We start from the raw sequence: 16,528 nt of genomic DNA on the forward strand, positions 1-16,528 counted from the left end.
CCCCGAGATTAAAGTTTTAAGGTTAAGAATTATAAGGGAAACATTTCAGTATGCAAAGATGTAGGATGTGTGTTTTCAGCAAAGAAGGTATGAGGAATGAAATGCATTTTTGTTAAAGGGGAAAAGGTGTTTCTGTCCTAGAGCTGGTTGTTTCCGAATGGAAAAGAAAGTGAGGAACAGATTAATATGGATATAATATGGATACAGAAAATTGTGGAAGGTTTGTGGAGGAGGAAAACTGAAAGAGTTGTGTGCATGCTCAGGATTGGCTAAGATAAGATGGAACTTAATTTAGAAAATGAATTTTAAATTAGAAAATGAATTTTAAAGGTAAAGTGGTACAAAACCTGAATTTGGTTCTCTAAGAGGACAAAGTTTTCTTAAAATATTGAACTGCTTTTGGTAATTGTGAGTTTCTTTAAGTGATCTGTATTTGCCATTGATCTTTTATTATCACTGGTTAAAACTTTTTGATATTTTTGACAAACTTCCCAAAGATCAAATTCTAAATGAAGTTCATTCGACCTCTAGCTAAATTTGAGGTTTTCCAAAGGGTCCCTGGAACACCTCAGATTGTTTTCTTTCTATTGCAGAGAGGAATATTAAACTAATTAGGCTTATTTGGTATATTAAATTATGTGGGAAGCATTATCAAGTAAGTGGTGATAAAATTTCTTAGATTGTATCATATGGGTAAACATTAATATACACATTCTAGAAACTATATAGAACTCCTGGGCTTCCCTGGTGGCACAGTAGTTAAGAATCCACCTGCCAAGGCAGGGGACACGAGTTCGAGCCCTGGTCCGGGAAGATCCCACATGCCATGGAGCAACTAAGCCCGTGGGCCACAACAAAGCCTGTGCTCTATAGCCTGAGAGCCACAGCTACTGAGCCTGCGTTCCACAACTACTGAAGCCTGCTCGCCTAGAGCCTGTGCTCTGCAACAAGAGAAGCCACGGCAATGAGAAGCCCATACACTGCAACGAAGAGTAGCCCCCGCTTGCCGCAACTAAAGAAAGCTTGCACGCAGCAAAGACCCAACACAGACAAAAATAAAATAAATAAATTAAAATTTATTTTTAAAAAAACTATATGGAACTCCTAAAATGCTGATGTATCCTGGTAAATGATCAGTCATAATTTTAGTAATTATCTTAAAATGTTTTATGTCACAGCAGTAACCAAGTTTCTTTTCAATTGCATTGCAATCCTGGTTGGTTGAGGCCAAAGCAAAAAGGCATCCTTTTAATGGTTAGAGATGATCAATTGGTATTCATGGTTTTACAGTGGCTTTTGAATAACTCTGTAACTATTTGTGAAGAAGCAGGGAAGAACGATGAAATCCTTTGTGTGCCAGTATGTGTGCTATTACATCAGGGAAAATAAGAAAATGGAATGAGACTGAGGGTATGTTGCTTCAAATCTTAACTCCTCCGGCTGAGCTCAGGACTTCCCCTCCTTCTAGGGATCAATTAGAAAATCCTGTGTTAGTTTCTGGGGCACAGGGACTTGGTCTGGTATCACAATTTAAGACCCGACAGGGCACCCAATTTGGGCCAGGAGCCACTCCCAGGGCAGGGTAATTTCCATTGCTGTTATCTCATATAGGGGGCTAAATGCAAATAATCAGCCAGATGGGTTTCTCAGACTTTTTAATTGGAAAGATTGCAACCCTCCTTTATAGGGAGGATCCTCTACACCTGAAACCCACTTGGCAGTACCCAGCCGAACCAAATTAGGACCCCAATGAGGGAATGCCCTTATTAGAACACTACTTATTAGTGCATCTTGGCAGGGCTTTGAAAAGGGGAACCAAAGCAAAAGAGTTTGAACAAAATTCAAGAGACTGAAAATAAAAATCCTTTCCAAAAATTCAGAGAGGTCTTATCAGGCCTACAGACATCATCTTAATGCAGATCCTGAAGCCCCCTAAAATATTAGAATGGTAAATTTGACCTTTTTTTGGGCAAAGTGCCTCAGATATCAGGTGAAAGTTACAAAAATTAGATGGTGCACTTGGAATAAATTCTTATCAATTGGTAGATGTTGCTTTTAAAGTTTTCAACAGGGAGCAACAACAGAAGAAAGAAGACGCAAAATGAAACACCATTTTTTGGCAGTGGTATTGGATTCCTGGAAGCTGAGTAACCAAAGGAGAGGTAAGCCACTATTGGGGAAGGAACAATGTGCTTACTGTAAGGAGGAAGAACATTGGAGAACAGATTGCCCTAGGCTGAAACATAAGAAGAAAATAAAAGACAAGAACCTCTCATAAGGTAGAAAGAGGAAGATTCTTAAGAATGAAGAGGCCCAGGGGCTCCCTTGGACTTGAGGCAACTAATTCCCTGCAGGGGCCCCCAGTAAAATTGACAGTGGAGAATGAGCTGATTAACTTTTTGATAGACTTCACCCTGAAGTTTTTCACCAGAACAGCTTGACAGAGTCCCACCAGAACACACTTTAAGCCTACAGATGGTGTTCATGAAAACTCCAGGAAAGGAAACAGAGCTCTCCCACACCCCCAAGGTCTACAAAAGGGTAAGACCAGAAGTGTGTGTTAACAGCAGCCCAGGGAAGGCCAAAAACACATGGCCAATAGTAATCCCATTAAAAAGGGATGCTGGGACACCTAACCTAAAACAACATCCTGTGAGGCAAGAGGAGCACTTCTCCCACAGATTGACTTATCAGTACCAGCCAGTGTATTCCTAGCCAGTGTATTCCTTGTGTCTGCCCCTCCAGGACGTCTACAAAATTGGTGGTATTGGTACTGTCCCTGTGGGTTGAGTGGAGACTGGTATTCTCAAACCTGGCATGGTGGTCACCTTTGCTCCAGTCAATATTACAACTGAATTAAAGTCTGTTGAAATGTACCATGAAGCTTTGAGTAAAGCCCTTCCTGGGGACAATGTGGGCTTCAATGTCAAGGACATATCTGTCAAAGATATTCGTTGTGGCAATGTGGCTGGTGACAGCAAAAATGACCACCGATGGAAGCAGCTGGCTGCACAGCTCAAGAGATTATTTGAACCATCCAGGCCAAATCAGTGCTGGATATGCACCTGTGCTGGGTTGTCACACAGCTCACATTGTTTGCAAGTTTGCTGAGCTGAAGAAGATTGATTGTTATGGGGAAAAGCTGGAAGATGGCCCCAAATTCTTGAAAACTGGTGATGCTGCCATTGTTGATATGGTTCCTGGCAAGCCCATGTGTGTTGAGAGCTTCTCTGACTATCCTCCTCTGGGCCATTTTTGCAGTTTGTGACATGAGCCAGATAGTTGCTCTGGGTGTGAAAGCAGTGGACAAGAAGGCAGCTGAAGCTGGCAAGGTCACCAAGTCTTCCCAGAAACCTCAGAAGTCTAAATGAATATTATCCCCAATAGTTGCCACCCCAGCCTTAATCAGTGGTGGAAGAATGGTCTCAGAACTGTTTGTTTTAATTGGTCATTTAAGTTTAATAGTAAAAGACTGGTTAATGATAACAATGCATCATAAAATCTTCAGAAGGAAAGGAGAATGTTTTGGGGACCATTTGTTTTGTGTGTGGCAAAGTTATTAGTTTTTAAAATCAGTACTTAATTGGTTAAAGCCCTCCTTAAGGAAATTATCCCCTGATTTGGATTAAGGCATTGGAACTACATTCATCCTGGAGCCCACAGTCAACAGGAAAAACCAAGAAAATGAATAGTAACTTAACTTGGGATAAGGCCTTGCCAGTTGCTCTGATATTGATCAGTGGCTCCTTCTAAGAAGCAAGCTTAAATTAAGCCCTTTTGAAATATTGCATGGTAGGCCATTCCAGGTGTCTGCCCAGGTGAGAGAATCTATAAGTGCTCTAAAAGAACTAGCAGTTGCCAAATACATTAAAACTTTGGGCACTATACTAACCTCTGTTCATGAGTTTGCCTCCAACAAGTCTGCATATCCAACTGAAGTAGATGGTAATTTCATTGCAGCTGGAGAAGGGTTAATCAATTTGTTTAACTTTGTCCAAATAATTACAACAGGAATTTAGTGTACGTGTTGGGAACTGGAACCAACACCCCAAGTTCAATTACAAATTAGACAGAGTGCTAAGGGGTTTCATCAGTTTCAAATAGTTGTAGCTAAAAAAGGACTGACTAAAGATTATAAGGAATATTTGTCACCTCCATTCAGCAGGAAGTAGCCAGAGTGGTCTTTGTCCCTTTTCCCACAAGATTGTGGAATGGACATTGACAGTGCGGAATTGTAACAGGGAAGAATCTTTGTACTCTATTACAAGTTAATCACTAAAGGGATGTTGCATGTAAGCTTAAATATACATAATAGCCCATCTCTGGAACCCTGCCTCCCAGGTAGTGAGCATTAAGCTAAGCTACCTTTGTTTAGCTCACAGGAAATATCCTGACCAGGCCCACCTGTGAATGACTGCAGGAACACATCCCCTCCGGAGGCTGACCAGAATCAGGAAATATTTTACTTGATTCCATCTCCTTTCAGAAGAAGCCTGAATTCCTGAATTCTAACTCAGGCAAGATGTTTTTTGGGGACGTGAGTCCACTATCTTCTTGGTCTGCTGGCTTTCTAAATAAAGTCATTATTCCTTGCCCCAACAACACATCTCTTGATTTATTGGCCTGTTGTGAAGCAAGCAGTACGAGCTTGTGCTCAGTAACAATAACTTTTAATTCTACTATAAAAGATTAAATTATTAAAAACAATTATAAATTATGTTAACGATACATATCAATAGTATATAATGAGTGAGGAGGAGAGATAAAGCTGAGACTTTTTGTATGCAAGTGAAGTTGTTATAAACTTACTTTAAGTTGTTATCAGCTTAAAGTAGACTATTATAGCTCTAAGATATTTTAGGTAAGCCCCTATGTGACCACAAAGAGAATACCTATAGAAGTTACACAAAATAAAAAAAAAAAATCAAAATCTATCAATACCAAAAAAAAAAAAAAATCCAATGGGAAGACAAAGGAAGATAGGAAGAGAGAAAAAGAGGGACCAAAGAATCACAAGACAAGCAGAAAACAGCTAACAAAATGGCAATAGTAAATCCTTTCCTATTAATAATTACATTAGATGTAAATGAACTAGATTCCCCAATAAGGAGAGTTACTGAATGGATTAAATAAAAAAGATCCAACTTTATGCCATCTGTAAGAAACTCACTTTAGATTTAAGGATACACATAGGCTGAAAATGAAAGAATGGGAAAAGATATTAGCCACTCCTGCTTTGTTTTCTTTTTTTTTTTTTTAAACATCTTTATTGAAGTATAATTGCCTTACAATGGTGTGTTAGCTTCTGCTTTATAACAAAGTTAATCAGTTATACATATACAATATGTTCCCATATCTCTTCCCTCTTGCATCTCCCTCCCTCCCACCCTCCCCATCCCACCCCTCTAGGTGGTCACAAAGCACCGAGCTGATCTCCCTGTGCTATGCGGCTGCTTCCCACTAGCTATCTATTTTACATTTGGTAGTGTATATATGTCCATGACACTCTCTCACCCTGTCACATCTCACCCCACCCCCTCCCCATATCCTCAAGTCCATTCTCTAGTAGGTCTGTGTCTTTATTCCCGTCTTGCCACTAGGTTCCTCATGGCTTTTTTTTCCCTTAGATTCCGTATATATGTGTTAGCATACTGTATTTGTTTTTCTCTTTCTGACTTACTTCACTCTGTATGACAGACTCTAACTCCATCCACCTCATTACAAATACCTCCATTTCATTTCTTTTTATGGCTGAGTAATATTCCATTGTATATATGTGCCACATCTTCTTTATCCATTCATCTGTCGATGGACATTTAGGTTGCTTCCATGTCCTGGCTATTGTAAATAGAGCTGCAATGAACATTTTGGTACATGACTCTTTTTGAACTATGGTTTTCTCAGGGTATATGCCCAGTAGTGGGATTGCTGGATCGTATGGTAGTTCTATTTGTAGCTTTTTAAGGAACCTCCATACTGTTCTCCATAGTGGCTGTATCAATTTACATTCCCACCAACAGTGCAAGAGAGTTCCCTTTCCTCCACACCCTCTCCAGCATTTATTGTTTCTAGATTTTTTGATGATGGCCATTCTGACCGGTGTGAGATGATATCTCATTGTAGTTTTGATTTGCATTTCTCTAATGATTAATGATGTTGAGCATTCTTTCATGTGTCTGTAGGCCATCTGTATATCTTCTTTGGAGAAATGTCTATTTAGGTCTTCTGCCCATTTTTGGATTGGGTTGTTCGTTTTTTTGTTATTGAGCTGCATGAGCTGCTTGTAAATCTTGGAGATTAATTCTTTGTCAGTTGCTTCATTTGCAAATATTTTCTCCCATTCTGATGGTTGTCTTTCGGTCTTGTTTATGGTTTCCTTTGCTGTGCAAAAGCTTTTAAGTTTCATTAGGTCCCATTTGTTTATTTGTGTTCTTATTTCCACTTCTCTGGGAGCTGGGTCAAAAAGAATCCTGCTGTGATGTATGTCATAGAGTGTTCTGCCTATGTTTTCCTCTAAGAGTTTGATAGTGTCTGGTCTTACACTTAGGTCTTTAATCCATTTTGAGTTTCTTTTTGTGCATGGTGTCAGGGAGTGTTCTAATTTCATACTTTTACATGTATCTGTCCAATTTTCCCAGCACCACTTATTGAAGAGGCTGTCTTTTCTCCACTGTATATGCTTGCCTCCTTTATCAAAGATAAGGTGACCATATGTGCGTGGGTTGATCTCTGGGCTTTCTATCCTGTTCCATTGATCTATATTTCTGTTTTTGTGCCAGTACCAAACTGTCTTGATTACTGTAGCTTTGTAATATAGTCTGAAGTCAGGGAGCCTGATTCCCCCAGCTCCATTTTTCATTCTCAAGATTGCTTTGGCTATTCGGGGTCTTATGTGTTTCCATACAATTTGTGAAATTTTTTGTTCTAGTTCTGTGAAAAATGCCAGTGGTAGTTTGATAGGGATTGCATTGAATCTGTAGATTGCTTTGGGTAGTAGAGTCATTTTCACAATGTTGATTCTTCCAATCCAGGAACATGGTATATCTTTCCATCTATTTGTATCATCTTTAATTTCTTTCATCAGTGTCTTATAATTTTCTGCATACAGGTCTTTTGTCTCCTTAGGTAGGTTTATTCCTAGATATTTTATTCTTTTTGTTGCAATGGTAAACGGGAGTGTTTTCTTAATTTCACTTTCAGATTTTTCATCATTAGTGTATAGAAATGCAAGAGATTTCTGTGCATTAATTTTGTATCCTGCTACTTTACCAAATTCATTGATTAGCTCTAGGAGTTTTCTGGTAGCATCTTTAGGATTCTTTATGTATAGTATCATGTCATCTGCAAACAGTGACAGCTTTACTTCTTCTTTTCCGATTTGGATTCCTTTTATTTCTTTGTCTTCTCTGATTGCTGTGGCTAAAACTTCCAAAACTATGTTGAATAATAGTGGTGAGAGTGGGCAACCTTGTCTTGTTCCTGATCTTAGTGGAAATGCTTTCAGTTTTTCACCATTGAGGACAATGTTGGCTGTGGGTTTGTCATATATGGCCTTTATTATGTTGAGGAAAGTTCCCTCTATGCCTACTTTCTGCAGGGCTTTTATCATAAATGGGTGTTGAATTTTGTCGAAAGCTCTCTCTGCATCTATTGAGATGATCATATGGTTTTTCTCCTTCAATTTGTTAATATGGTGTATCACATTGATTGATTTACGTATATTGAAGAATCCTTGCATTCCTGGGATAAACCCCACTTGATCATGGTGTATGATCCTTTTAATGTGCTGTTGGATTCTGTTTGCGAGTATTTTGTTGAGGATTTTTACATCTATGTTCATCAGTGATATTGGCCTGTAGTTTTCTTTCTTTGTGACATCTTTGTCTGGTTTTGGTATCAGGGTGATGCTGGCCTCGTAGAATGAGTTTGGGAGTGTTCCTCCCTCTGCAATATTTTGGAAGAGTTTGAGAAGGATAGGTGTTAGCTCTTCTCTAAATGTTTGATAGAATTCACCTGTGAAGCCATCTGGTCCTGGGCTTTTGTTTGTTGGAAGGTTTTTAATCACAGTTTCAATTTCAGTGCTTGTGATTGGTCTGTTCATATTTTCTATTTCTTCCTGGTTCAGTCTCGGCAGTTTGTGCATTTCTAAGAATCTGTCCATTTCTTCCAGGTTGTCCATTTTATTGGCATAGAGTTGCTTGTAGTAATCTCTCATGATCTTTTGTATTTCTGCAGTGTCAGTGGTTACTTCTCCTTTTTCATTTCTAATTCTATTGATTTGAATCTTCTCCCTTTTTCTCTTGATGGGTCTGGCTAATGGTTTATCAATTTTGTTTATCTTCTCAAAGAACCAGCTTTTAGTTTTATTGATTTTTGCTATTGTTTCCTTCATTTCTTTTTCATTTATTTCTGATCTGATCTTTATGATTTCTTTCCTTCTGCTAGCTTTGGGGTTTTTTTGTTCTTCTTTCTCTAATTGCTTTAGGTGCAAGGTTAGGTTGTTTATTCGAGATGTTTCCTGTTTCTTGAGGTAGGCTTGTATTGCTATAAACTTCCCTCTTAGCACTGCTTTTGCTGCGTCCCATAGGTTTTGGGTCATCGTATCTCCATTGTCATTTGTTTCTAGGTATTTTTTGATTTCCCCTTTGATTTCTTCAGTGATCACTTCGTTATTAAGTAGTGTATTGTGTAGCCTCCATGTGTTTGTATTTTGTACAGATCTTTTCCTGTAATTGATATCTAGTCTCATAGCGTTGTGGTCGGAAAAGATACTTGATACGATTTCAATTTTCTTAAATTTACCAAGGCTTGATTTGTGACCCAAGATATGATCTATCCTGGAGAATGTTCCATGCGCCCTTGAGAAAAATGTGTATGTATTCTGTTGTTTTTGGGTGGAATGTCCTATAAATATCAATTAAGTCCATCTTGTTTAATGTATCATTTAAAGCTTGTGTTTCCTTATTTATTTTCATTTTGGATGATCTGTCCATTGGTGAAAGTGGGGTGTAAAAGTCCCCTACTATGATTGTGTTGCTGTCGATTTCCCCTTTTATGGCTGTTAGTATTTGCCTTATGTATTGAGGTGCTCCTATGTTGGGTGCATAAATATTTACAATTGTTATACCTTCCTCTTGGATCAATCCCTTGATCATTATATAGTGTCCTTCTTTGTCTCTTATAATATTCTTTATTTTAAAGTCTATTTTGTCTGATATGAGAATTGCTACTCCAGCTTTCTTTTGATTTCCATTTGCATGGAATATCTTTTTCCATCCCCTCACTTTCAGTCTGTATGTGTCTCTAGGTCTGAAGTGGGTCTCTTGTAGACAGCATATATATGGGTCTTGTTTTTGTATCCATTCAGCCAGTCTGTGTCTTTTGGTGGGAGCATTTAATCCATTTACATTCAAGGTAATTATCGATATGTATGTTCCTATTCCCATTTTCTTAAATGTTTTGGGTTTGTTATTGTAGGTGTTTTCCTTCTCTTGTGTTTCTTGCCTAGAGAAGTTCCTTTAGCATTTGTTGTAAAGCTGGTTTGGTGGTGCTGAACTCTCTCAGCTTTTGCTTGTCTGTAAAGGTTTTAATTTCTCCATCACATCTGAATGAGATCCTTGCTGGGTAGAGTAATCTTGGTTGTAGGTTTTTCTCCTTCATGACTTTAAGTATATCCTGCCACTCCCTTCTGGCTTGCAGAGTTTCTGCTGAAAGATCAGATGTTAACCTTATGGGGATTCCCTTGTGTGTTATTTGTTGTTTTTCCCTTGCTGCTTTTAATATGTTTTCTTTATATTTAATTTTTGACAGTTTGATTAATATGTGTCTTGGCATGTTTCTCCTTGGGTTTATCCTGTATGGGACTCTCTGTGCTTCCTGGACTTGATTAACTATTTCCTTTCCCATATTAGGGAAGTTTTCAACTCTAATCTCTTCAAATATTTTCTCAGTCCCTTTCTTTTTCTCTTCTTCTTCTGGGACCCCTATAATTCGAATGTTGGTGCGTTTAATGTTGTCCCAGAGGTCTCTGAGACTGTCCTCAGTTCTTTTCATTCTTTTTTCTTTATCCTGCTGTGCAGTAGTTATTTCCACCATTTTATCTTCCAGGTCACTTATCCGTTCTTCTGCCTCAGTTATTCTGCTATTGATCCCATCTAGAGTATTTTTAATTTCATTTATTGTGTTTTTCATCATTGCTTGGTTCCTCTTTAGTTCTTCTACATCCTTGTTAAATGTTTCTTGCATTTTGTCTATTCTATTTCCAAGATTTTGGATCATCCTTACTATCATTATTCTGAATTCTTTTTCAGGTAGACTACCTATTTCCTCTTCATTTGTTAGGTCTGGTGTGTTTTGACCCTGCTCCTTCATCTGCTGTGTGTTTTTCTGTCATCTCATTTTGCTTATCTTACTGTGTTTGGGGTCTCCTTTTCACAGGCTGCAGGTTCGTAGTTCCCGTTGTTTTTGGTATCTGTCCCCAGTGGGTAAGGTTGGTTCAGTGGGTTGTGTAGGCTTCCTGGTGGAGGGGACTAGTGCCTGTGTTCTGGTGGATAAGGTTGAATCTTGTCTTTCTGGTGGGCACGTCCATGTCTGGTGGTGTGTTTTGGGGTGTCTGTGGCCTTATGATTTTAGGCAGCCTCCCTGCTAATGGATGGGGCTGTGTTCCTGTCTTGCTAGTTGTTTGTCATAGGGTGTCCAGCACTGTAGCTTGCTGGTCTTGAGTGAAGCTGGGTCTTGATGTTGAGATGGAGATCTCTGAGAGATTTTTGCCGTTTGGTATTACGTGGAGCTGGTAGGTCTCTTGTGGACCAGTGTCCTGAAGTTGGCTCTCCCACCTCAGAGGCACAGCCCTGATACCTGGCTGAAGCACCAAGAGCCTTTCATCCACACAGCTCAGAATATAAGGGAGAAAAAAATATACAATGGAATGTTACTCAACCATGAAAAGAAATGAAATGGAGGTATTTGTAATGAGGTGGATGGAGTTAGAGTCTGTCATACAGAGTGAAGTAAGTCAGAAAGAGAAAAACAAATACAGTATGCTAACACATATATACGGAATCTAAGGAAAAAAAAAAAGGCCATGAAGAACCTAGTGTCAAGACGGGAATAAAGACACAGACCTACTAGAGAATGGACTTGAGGATATGGGGAGGGGGAGGGGTGAGATGGGACAGGGTGAGAGAGTGTCATGGACATATATACACTACCAAATGTAAAATAGATAGCTAGTGGGAAGCAGCCGCATAGCACAGGGAGATCAGCTCGGTGCTTTGTGACCACCTAGAGGGGCGGGATGGGGAGGGTGGGAGGGAGGGAGATGCAAGAGGGAAGAGATATGGGAACATATGTATATGTATAACTGATTCACTTTGTTATAAAGCAGAAACTAACACACCATTGTAAAGCAATTATACTTCAATAAAGATGTTTAAAAAAATAAAATAAAATAAAATAAAATAAAATAGTGAGAAAACACTTTTCATCAATCAGATTGACAAATATTTTTAAAGATTGGCAATATCCAGGATTAGCAAAGATGGGAGTAAGGAATACTTTCATGAATTATTGGTGATAGCATAGCTTGGTACAATCTTTCTGGAAGGCAGTTTAACAATACACCTCAAAATATTAGCTGGGTGTATCCCTGATCCAGATTTGAGTTTATTCTAAGAAAATATTTCTTATTCTAAGAAAATTTATTATTTTAAGAACTCTTTCTAAGAAGAGAATAAGGTCAAGTGTACACATAGCTAACAACCAGGATGTCCATCATAGTCTTGTTCATAGTTGAAATATTGAAAATAAACTAAATGTCCATGAAAAAAAAAAAAAGAGTAAATGTATTCAGAAAAAAATTTTTTTTAATTTTTTAAAAATAGATTTATTAATTTTTTTATAGTAAAAAATAAGAAAAAAATTTTAAGAAAAAAATTTATTAAAAAAATTTTAATTTTTTAAAATAAAAAATATGAAAAAAATTATTAAAAAATTTTTTAATTTCTAAAAATAGAAAATATGGAAAAAATTATTAAGAAAACATATATTAGGAAAAAAAATTTTTTTAAGTAAAAAAAAGAAAAAAATGGACGGACCTAACCCTAGGACTGATGGTGAAAGCAAAGCTATACAGACAAAATCTCACCCAGAAGCATACAGATATACACTCACAAAAAAGGAAAAGGGGAAATTAATATATCCTGCTCCTAAAGTCCACCTTTTGAATTTGGGATGATTCGTTGTCTATTCAGGTATTCAACAGATGCAGGCACATCAAGTTGTTTGTGGAGCTTTAATCCGCTGCTTCTGAGGCTGCTGGGGGAGATTTCCCTTTCTCTTCTTTGTTCGTACAACTCCCAGCGTTCAGCTTTGGATTTGGACCCACCTCTGCATGTACGTCGCCTGAGGGCGTCCGTTCCCCGCCCAGACAGAACGGGGTTAAAGGAGCAGCTACCTCGGGGGCTCTGACTCACTCAGGCCGGGGGAGGGAGCGGTACAGAGGAGGCGGGGCGAGCCTGCGGCGTCAGAGGCGTCGTGACGTTGCAGCAGCCCGAGGTGCGCCATGTGTTCTCCCGGGGAAGTTGTCCCCGGATCACGGGAGCCTGGCAGTGGCAAGCTGCACCGGCTCCCGGGAGGGGCAGTGTGGAGAGTGACCTGTGCTCGCACACAGGCTTCTTGGTGGCAGCAGCAGCAGCCTTAGCGTTTCCTACCAGTCTCTGGGGTCTGTGCTGATGGCCGTGGCTCGCGCCCGTCTCTGGGGTCCGCGCTGTTAGCCGCGGCTCATGCCCGCCTCTGGAGTTCGTCTAGGCGGCACTCTGAATCCCCTCTCCTTGCGCGCCGTGAAACAAAGAGGCAAGAAAAAGTCTCTTGCCTTTTCGGCAGCTGCAGTCTTTTTCTCGGGCTCCCTCCCGGCTCGCCGCGGCACGCCAACCCCTTCAGGCTGTGTTCATGCCGCCAACCCCAGTCCTCTCCCTGCGATCCGACCGAAGCCCGCGCCTCAGCTCCCAGCCCCGCCCGCCCCAGCGGGTGAGCAGACAAGCCTCTCGGGCTGGTAAGCGCTGCTCGGCGCTGAGCCTCTGTGCGGGAATCTCTCCGTTTTTCCCTCTGCGCCCCTGTTGCTGTGGGATCCGCGCTGATAGCCGCTGCTCGCACCCGTCTCTGGATTTCATTTAGGCAGCGCTCTGAATCCCCTCTCCTTGCGCGCCACGAAAAAAAGAGGCAAGAAAAAGTCTCTTGCCTCTTCGGCAGCTGCAGACTTTTTCCCGGACTCCCTCCCGGCTAGCACCAAAGCCCGAGCCTCAGCTCCCAGCCCCCGCCCGCCCCGGCGGGTGAGCAGACAAGCCTCTCGGGCTGGTGAGTGCTGGTTGGCGCCGAGCCTCTGTGCGGGAGTCTCCGCTTTGCCCTCCGCACCCCTGTGGCTGCGCTCTCCTCCGCGGCTCCAAAGCTTCCCCCCTCTGCCACCCACAGTCTCTGTCCACAAAGGGGCTTCCTAGTGCCTGGAAACCTTTCCTCCTTCATGGCTCCCTCCCACTGGCGCAGGTCCCGTCCCTATTCTTTTGTCTCTGTTATTTCTTTTTTCTTTTACCCTACCCAAGTACGTGGGGAGTCTCTTGCCTTTTGGGAGGTCTGACGTCTTCGGCCAGCGTTCAGTGGGTGTTCTGTAGGAGCAGTTCCACGTGTAGATGTATTTCTACTGTATCTGTGGGAAGGAAGGTGATCTCCGCGTCTTACTCTTCCGCCATCTTGCCCCTACTCTCCGATCTTGTTTTCTTTTTATTATGAGACACAGACTTTAAGTCAAAAACTGTTTCTAGAGATAAAGACATTATATAATAAAAGGGTCAATTCAACTGGAAGATATAACAATTCTAAATACATACGTGCTCTGATGTTGAGTGCATAAGTACATTGACAAACTGAAAGGAGAAATTGACAGTAATACAGTAATAGGAGATGTCAATAAACCCACTTTCAATAATAAATAGAACATCCAGACAGAAAGTCAATAAAGAGCAGAATTGAGCAATGCTGTAGACCAAATGGACCTAACAGACATATACAGAACTTATCATACAACAGCAGAAGAATACATTTAAAGTGCACATGGAATATACACTAGGATAGGTCACACATTAGATCACAAAATAAATCTTAACAAATTTAAGAAGATTAAAATCATACCATGGATCATTTCCTACCACAATGGAATAAAACTAGAAATCAATAGAGGCAAGAAAATGGGAAAATTCACAAATATGTGGAAACTAAATAACACGCTATTTAACAAACACTGGGTAAAAGAGGAAATCAAAAGGGAATTTTAAAAATATCTGAAGACAAAAGAAAATGAAAACACAACTTACCAAAACCTACAGTATGCAGCAGAAGCAGTACCAAAAGGGACTTCTATAGTAATAAAGGCCTACATTAAAAAAGATCTCAAATAATCTAACTTTATACCTTAAGGAATTATAAAAAGAACAAAATAAACCCAAAGTTAAAATAAGGAAGGAAATAATAAAGATTTAGCAGAATTTTTTTAAACTAGAAAAACAATAGAAAAAGTCAACAAAACTTTGATACTCTGAGTATTGATATTCATTGGACAGTTAGATGAAAATGAATTGCAAATTATTAATGAGTCACAAATAAGACCTATTTCTTGAAAATGGAATAAACATCAACTGATACTCCTATAGTAACTATTACACTATTAAAAGAGGTAAGGCCCCTGCAAAAAACAATTTTGGAAGAGATGAATTTTAGAAAAAAATGAACAATAATGACAAACCCTTAGCTAGATTAAATTAGAAAAAGAGAAAAGACTCAAAATCAATTGGAAATGACAAAAGAGACATTACAATGGATGCCTCCAAATTTAAAAAGATCATAAGGAACTATTATGAACAATTATATGCCAACAAATTGGATAACCTACAATAAATTGATAAAGTCCTAGAAATGTACAACCTAACAAGAATGAGTCAAGAAGAAATAGAAAGCCTGAACAGACCAATAAAAGTATAAGGAGATTGAAGTAGTAATCAAAAGCTTCCCAAAAAGGAAAAGCCCAGGCCCAGTTGGCTTCACTGCTGAATTGTATCAAATATTCAAAGAAGACTTAATGCTAATTGTTCTTAAATTCTTCCAAAAAGTAAAAGTAAAAGGGATACTTCCAAATTTATTTTATGAGGTCAGCATTGCCCTGACACTAAAGCCAAAGATATCACAAGAAAAGAAATCCATAAGCCAACATCTCTGATGAATATAGATGCAAAAATCCTCAATAAAATACTACCAAACTGAATTCAACTCATCAAGTAGATTACACACCATGACCAGGTGAGGTTTATTCCTGAGATGAAATGTAGATTTAACATATGAAAATCAATCAATATGATATGCCATATTATCCGAATAAAGGATAAAAAATCACACAATTATCTCAATAGAAGCAGAAAATAATTTGTTCAACATACATTCACAATAAAAATTCTAAACAAAATAAGAATAGAAGGAACTTTCCTTAACAAAATGAAAGCCATTTAGAAAAGCCCACAGCTAGCATCCTAATCAATGGAGAAAAACTGAAAAGCTTTTCCTCTAAGATTGAGTACAGGGCAAGAATCTCCACTTTGCCATTTCTATTTAATATAGTACTGAAGTACTAGTAAGAGCTAGACAAGAAAAATAAATAAAAGACCTTCAAATCAGAAAGGAAGAAATAAAATTATCTTTGTAGATGACATGATCCTATATGTGGAAAACCCTAAAGAGTCCATAAACAAAAACTGTTACAACAAATAAATTGAATTCAGTAAAATTGCAGGATACAAAAATCAACATATAAAATCAGTTGTATTCCTTCATGCCAACAATGACTAATCTGAAAAGGAAATAAAGAAAACAATCCCATATACAATAGCATCAAAAAGAATAAAACACCTAGGAATAAAATTATCTAAGGAAGTGAAAGATCTGTACACTGAAAACTATAAAACATTAATGAAAGAAATTTAACCAGACACAAATAAATTGAAAAATATCCTGTGTTCATGAATTGAAAGAGTTAATATTGTTAAAATGTCCACACTACCCAAAAAGACCTACAGACTCATTGTAATCCCTATCAAAATTCCAAAGGTGTTTTCACAGAAATAGAAAAAAACAATTTAAAAATTGGTATAGAACCACAAAACGCCCTGAATAACAAAAGCAATCTTGAGAAAGAAAAACGAAGTTGAAGACATCACACTTTCTGATCTCAAATTATATTACAAAGCTATAGTAATCAAAACAGCGTGGTACTGGCATAAAAACAGGCATGTAGACCAATGGAACAGAATAGAGAGTCCAGAAATAAACCCAAGTACATACGCTCAATTAATTTTTGACAAGGTTGCCCAGAACACACAATGGAGAAAGGATAATCTCTTCAATGAATGGTATTGGGAAAACTGTATATCCACATGCAAAAGACTGAAACTGGGTCCTTTCTTATACCATACACAAAAAACCAACTCAAAAT

The 16,528-nt window shown here is 38.9% G+C and overlaps 1 protein-coding gene and 1 pseudogene across 2 annotated transcripts in view; both read left to right on the plus strand.

The window, feature by feature from the left end:
- Positions 1-16,528, plus strand: part of CHIC1 (cysteine rich hydrophobic domain 1) — a 436,141-nt gene that overhangs the window by 373,089 nt on the left and 46,524 nt on the right. The window lies entirely within an intron of this gene.
- Positions 2,102-4,996, plus strand: LOC309620150 (elongation factor 1-alpha 1 pseudogene; annotated as a pseudogene). The gene is made up of 3 exons: positions 2,102-2,162; positions 2,432-2,541; positions 2,716-4,996. The product of its transcript is annotated as an elongation factor 1-alpha 1 pseudogene (transcript).

Source organism: Balaenoptera borealis (genome assembly GCF_965194805.1).
Source record: "Balaenoptera borealis genome assembly, chromosome: X".
Classification (NCBI taxonomy): domain Eukaryota; kingdom Metazoa; phylum Chordata; class Mammalia; order Artiodactyla; family Balaenopteridae; genus Balaenoptera; species Balaenoptera borealis.